Raw genomic sequence first — 6,548 nt, 5'->3', positions numbered from 1 at the left:
AAGGTGTTTTTTTTTTTTTGTGGTCCCCCCCCCCCCCCCCCCCCCCCCCCCCCCACGTCACGCCTCAGGGTTTGTGGGATCTCAGTTCCCCGACCAATCCCAGGGCCACCGCGTTGAAAGCGACGAGTCCTAACCACTGGACAGCCAGGGAATTCCCATTTTTGGAGTTTTTGAAATTCTAAAATATTCATAAAGACGATATAGAGTAAAATGGTTTCTAATAGGATGTCTTTACTATCTTCTCTCTGAGAGCCTTGTTCTCCTTACTGGCACCTAAAGTTGTTTAAAGTAATTCCCAAACTTGCTTTCTGGGAATTGAAAATTAAAGTCAGCGGAGCATATTGGTGGTGGTCTAGGAACTTAATATTTTAAACATTTTTCTATAAACAAGTCAATAGAGAGCTGCTTTCAGAGTTAAGGGCCCACATGCCCCTTCTCCACCCTCCCATCATGACCTCAACCCACAAGTAAAACATACACACACACACACACACACACACACACACACACACACACACCCCTATTCTAAATCATCCAGCACATCACTGGTGCCTGAAAACATTTATCGAACACCCTTAGTGTGCTGAGCACTGCTGTAGGCCTTGAAAATACAAAGATGGGTAGGATACAGTCCCTACCCTAAGCATTATCTGACAGGTAACTCCCCCACACCCCACCTCAAATATGTTTCTTGCTTCTCAGTAAATTGGAGTCCAAACTCTTCAGTTCGGGATGTTGAGCCAACCCCAGCCGATCTTTCCAGCCTGGAATCTCCCTACACCTCCCTGCCTCTTCTCCCAGGAGCCTTAGGCTCTAAGCATAGGGATTATTTGTCATTTCCCAAATGCCACTGCTGTTCCCTCCAATGTCTGTCTTTGACTACATATACCATAAATCACAAGCCCAGCTAAAATCCCACCCCTCTCCCAAGGTCACTCCGTATACCCCAGTAAAAACTATACTCTCTTGGTTTCTTCTCCTTCCTATTAGCTTTGTATCCCCAGTAAAGCATTCCTAACCATCTGCCTTGAATCCATCTCCCCCTACAAAATCGCATGTCCCTGCAGGACACGAATGGTCTTGTCTTTGTGTCCATCATGATGTCTCTGAGCACAGTGTCCCACACCAAAGAGACCACTGATGTTTGGTGAACTCAATTTTATTCTTATAAACATAAAAGGTAAAGTTAAGAATAAAAGTTTCATAGAATGCCATCTTAAAATGTGGAAGAAATGAGTTAGAAACATCACCCTCTTAACAACCATTGTAGTATTAATTGATTAAGGCAAGAATTAATGGAAGCTAAAATGATTGGGCACCATTCTGATGAGAAATAGGATATTTTACATAGTCTCAAAGTATTTCCCCACAAATAAGGTATTAATTACAATGGGAAAAATAGTAACCTACCAATGGAAAAACTTGGCAGACACTACCTTAAGCAGATGATCAAAATTCACATCATCATTAATGGGACAAACTGATATCATGGGGTTTTTTTGATGTGATGAACTGAGAAGGATGCAGTGTTGTTTATCTTGTGTTGTATTGTACTGTACATAAAATACATCACTTGAGAGATGGTCAGAGACTAGGATTTATGGTCTTGTATTCCATAGCAAGAATATTGATTATATTCTAAATGACACAGAAATCCACTGTAGGGTATAAGTAGAGTACTGATGTAAACTGATTTGCATTTTTAAAAGGTCACCTGATGTAAAGCAATTATACTCCCATAAAGATGTAAAAAAAAAAAAAAAAAAAATCACCTGAATCTAACCATGAGGAAAGTCAGACAAACTCAAATTGAGGAACTTTGTACAAACCACTGGCTTCACTCTTCAAAAATGTACAATAAATATGATGAAAGAGGGACTTCCCTGGTGGCGCAGTGGTTAAGAATCCACCTGCCAATGTAGGGGACACGGGTTCAATCCCTGGTCTGGGAAGATCCCACATGCCGTGGAGCAACTAAGCCCGTGCGCCACAACTACTGAGGCTGCGCTCTAGAGCCCGTGCTACTAAGCACACGTACCTAGAGCCTGTGCTCCACAAGAGAAGCCACCGCAATAAGAAACCTACGCACCTCAACAAAAAGTAGCCCCCGCTCGCAGCAGCTAGAGGAATCCTGCACGTAGCAACAAAGACCCCACGCAGCCAAAAATAAATTTAAAAAATATATATATGATGAAAGAGTCATGAAAGACAAAGTTTCAGCTACTGTTTCTTTTTAAAGGAATAAATAATCCTGGTTTGATCTACATGGGGGGAGGCCGGAGGGAACTGTCACAATAAACATAATTGGGCTAATTAGGAAAATTTGAGTATGAACTGTAAATAAAATTTTCAAACACTTTGAAATTCCACTTTTAGGTATTCATTCCTCAGAATCTCCTAAATGTTCACAAAGATAGACGTGCCAGAATGTTTATTGCAGCATTGTTTGCAATGAACATTATGGGGTATTAGCAAAATTTGAGTATGGACAATGCTACATTTCTGAACTCAACAGTATAACTGGTTATATAAGAGAATACCCTTGTTCTTAGAATATACTCCCTAAATATTTATGGATAAAGGGTCATGATGTTTGCAACTAATGGTTGAATTAATCAAGGCCAAAAACAGTGTGTGTGTGTGTGTGTGTGTGTGTGTGTGTGTGTGTGTGTACAGAGAGAGATAAGCAGAAACAGGGACAGAGAGAGAAAGCGTGAGACAGAGAAAGCAGATGTGGCAAAATGTTAGTGACTGATGAATCTGGGTAAAATGAATATGGGAATTTTTTGTTTATTCTTGCAACGTTTTCTTTAAGTTTGAAATCATTTTGAAATTAAAAGGAAAAAAAAGAATAAAGGTTTGAGAACTATTTGTTTTATTTCAAAAGATGAGATCCTGCTTTCTAGCACTGGTCTTCACAGATCTGTTTTTGTAGGAGACTTGAAGTTAAATTGAGGAGAACCTATCACAAACCCATAAAAGCAATCCCACCTCAGCTAAAACATACAGACCTTATGGAACTATCATTTTTGTCATGATGGCCCTATGTACTGAGTACCACCACTATCACTGCACTTATCAAATTTATTTTTATTATGTTATATATTACATTCATCTTTGTTTCTTCAGCCAACCATGGCTCTGCCGTGTAGAGTACTATATGAAAATGCATGTCTGAATGAAGAACGCACATGTACACACACAAAACACAAGGGCCTCCAGAGCTTTGAACTACATTTTTGGACTTAAATTTTATATTTAAGTATAAAATGATTTGACATTTGGGGATTTGCTTCAAAAGAACCCAGAGAGGATAAACACTGAATGAAGGTATGAATGAAAAAGATTGACCACGAGTTAATAATGGTTGAAGCTGGGTGATGAGAACATGAAGGGTTCATTCTCACTATTTTTGTATCTTTTTGAAACATTCTATGATATAAAAAAAATTTTTTTAAGGACAGTACAGTAGAAGCAGTAGTAATAAGAAGAACAACTTGACCAATCAATGAAATATAAATTGTATTTTAATGTACAATTAGGTTTTTGACTTTTAATTTTAAAAAACAAACAAATAAACCAAAAAAAGAAAAAAAAAAAAAAACTGCCGTAAAGCCGTAGTCTCTCTTTAGTGTCTGAGGAGACAGGTCTCAGGTAGCATGAAATAAAAACCTATCCCAGGGAATTATTAGACATGCGTCTTTCAAATTTGAAAAATATTAGATTCTTCTTTGTGCCACCAGGGAATTTTCAGAAAGTCAGATCCTTAACATTGCTCTCAATTTATTGTTGAGGTTTAGAACCTCAGACATTATAAGCAGGTGTGACCTAACAACAAATGGAACAAAAGACAAATTACACAAAAAAGATGATTGAAGAAATGCACAGGGATGGTGTACATGTCTGGGGGAGAAGGGGTAGATTAAGTATTTTCTTATAAAAAAGAATTTTTAAAACAACCAACAATTATTTATTAGAGTCCCACTATGTGTTAGACAGTGGGAGTTATGGCAAAAGCAAGGGACCTTCAATTGGGTAGCTTCCCATCTCGTCGAAGTTACAGTATATGTACACATAAAATAACAAAATAACTTTGTGCCAGTGGATAGTGAACAAGGAAGAGAGATCCGTTGTGGACTTTGATTCTTGAATTGACCTTAAAGAAAACACAAGTTTCTGCAAAACAGCAGATAGGAGGAGAGAGGAGGGAATTCTAGGTAAGAACAGACATAGTGCTTAGGGTAAACCACAAACTGGGTAAACTGGTGAGAACAGTTGGCTCATGGATAGATCAAACCTAATTTCTACATGCTATATAAAGAATTTATATAATAAAGTCCAAGAGAAAGTATAACCTAATGGAGAGTCTAGACCCCTTTACCCCAAACCCCTAAATAGTAAGTGACTATCTGGGAGAAAACATTTGCAATGAAGGATTCATATTCACAATCATAAAAGAGATCTTTAAAAAAAAAATCTGTAAGAGAGAACCCAAGGAAAATTAGGCAATGGTGGTAAATAGGCAATTCACAGAAGAAGATGTACAAGAGGCCGATAAATGTATGAAAAGTTTCTCAACCCCACCACTCTCAGGGAAATGCAAAACAAACAGCAATGGGATAACCATTTTTACTCACCAGATGTACAGAAATGAAAGTGATTCAGAGAGGGTGTGGGGAAACTGGAAGTCTCATAATTTTAGTAAAAATATTACTTTGTAGGGTCTTGGTAAAACAGCTCTCTGCACAGGGCACTCTAAAGCATCTATCAAAAGGTAAAATTTTCACACACTTTGAAATTCTACTTTTAGAAATTCATTCCTCAAAATCCCTTAAGTGTGCACAAAAGTAGATAGATGTAGCAGAATGTTTATTGCAGCATTGTTTGTAATAATGACAGACTGACAATTTTCTAAATATCCAACAATAAGTAATGGTCAAGTAAATGAGTGAGTAAATTCTACTCTATCCACATATTACCCAGAAATTTTAACAGAATGAAGTAGCTATATCTATACTGACATGAAATGTCTCTAAAGGCACAATAAGTGAAAAACAATGTCACTGGTTAATACATATTTCATGGTGTCATTTATGTAAGTGATTTATGTGAAATATACATTGTCTCAAATGGCTAACACACATCTGTTATCAGTTTACCTCTGGGGAGAGGAGAGAGATTGGGGGTTGTGGATGGCAGGCAGGGAGGGAGGTTGCTAGCTATGTCCCAGCTAAGCATTGGCGATTCCATGCAAAAAGTAGCCTATCTCCATAAATGCCTATTACTAGGAAGATGAGCTAGGATTCATGGAATGTGGTTGGTCTGAAAAGAACCAAAGGATTCATCTCACCTAATAGAACCCTCTCAATTTTAGAAACCCATTATTCAACAAGCATTTACTGAGCACCTACTATGGGACATGAACTGTGCTAAAGAGCACTGGTGACTCAAAGGGGACCAAAAGTGTTATTAAAGATTAAACAGAAAATACCTTGAAAACCTAAAAGATAAAGCATTATCTGTGTCAGACAGTCAAGGAAGGCTTCCTGGAGGAAGAGATCTCGGAGAAGGGCCTTGAAGAATTTGAATTCAGTTTTTTGACTCAAGTCCAGTAATCTTCCACTCCATGATCCTCAGACTTCTCTGATAGAAGTAAGAGGTAATTAAAGATAATCTCATATTTCTGGAGAGAAATCATTCCTAGAAAGAGAGGGCTTGTGTCTACCCATTAAAAAATATATATTAGATGGGCTTCCCTGTTGGCGCAGTGGTTGAGAGTCCGCCTGCCGACCAAAATTCACATCATCATTAATGGGACAAACTGATATCATGGGGTTTTTTTGATGTGATGAACTGAGAAGGATGCAGTGTTGTTTATCTTGTGTTGTATTGTACTGTACATAAAAATACATCACCTGAGGGCTTCCCTGGTGGCGCAGTGGTTGAGAGTCCGCCTGCCGACGCAGGGGATGCGGGTTTGTGCCTGGGTCCGGGAAGATACCACATGCCGCGGAGCGGCTGGGCCCGTGAGCCGTGGCCGCTGAGCCTGCACATCCGGAGCCCGTGCTCCGCAACGGGAGAGGCCACAACAGTGAGAGGCGGCGTACCGCAAAATTTCTCAAGATGCTACATATATACTGCAAGATATAACGCCGCTGGTGTTAGCTCTTGAAAAGAAGTCAGCAGAATCATCAGGATGCTTGCTACAGCCATTTACTAAGTCAATGTAGGGGATCTGAACCTTTCAATTTTCCTGCCCAGTTATTTAAGGCTGATTATATGCCTGGAAAATTTCTATCTCTCTCATTACAGATATTTGATTACGTATAATCACTTTTTTCCCCATAAAGCATTCTATTTTACACTTTTCCTTGTTTATTTGGTGACTTGGCTAAATGAGTTTAAATCGTATACCTCTAGTAATATGTCATCATTGGAGTTATACTGTGTTAAATTCTTTAGGAATTTATGAAAAATAAGGGAATAATAAATGCCGGTGCCACCTCAACCCTGCGACATTGGACATGCAAACAAAGTGGCCTTCCTGA

The 6,548-nt window shown here is 38.8% G+C and overlaps 1 protein-coding gene across 1 annotated transcript in view; it reads right to left on the bottom strand.

Annotated features, from left to right (window-relative positions):
• KLF5 (KLF transcription factor 5) overlaps positions 1 to 5,435 on the bottom strand; it is a 28,828-nt gene extending 23,393 nt beyond the window's left edge. Inside the window, exon 1 of the mRNA XM_007447096.1 lies at positions 5,426 to 5,435. The gene's annotated coding sequence lies outside the window, so the exon portion shown is untranslated. The remainder of the gene's footprint in view (positions 1 to 5,425) is intronic.
• Positions 5,436 to 6,548: the final 1,113 nt, after the last annotated feature.

This window comes from Lipotes vexillifer, unplaced genomic scaffold (genome assembly GCF_000442215.2).
Source record: "Lipotes vexillifer unplaced genomic scaffold, Lipotes_vexillifer_v1.1 scaffold1491, whole genome shotgun sequence".
NCBI classification, from domain to species: domain Eukaryota; kingdom Metazoa; phylum Chordata; class Mammalia; order Artiodactyla; family Lipotidae; genus Lipotes; species Lipotes vexillifer.
The sequence above is the reverse complement of the archived record's forward strand: the minus strand, read 5'-3'. Positions and strand labels throughout refer to the sequence as shown.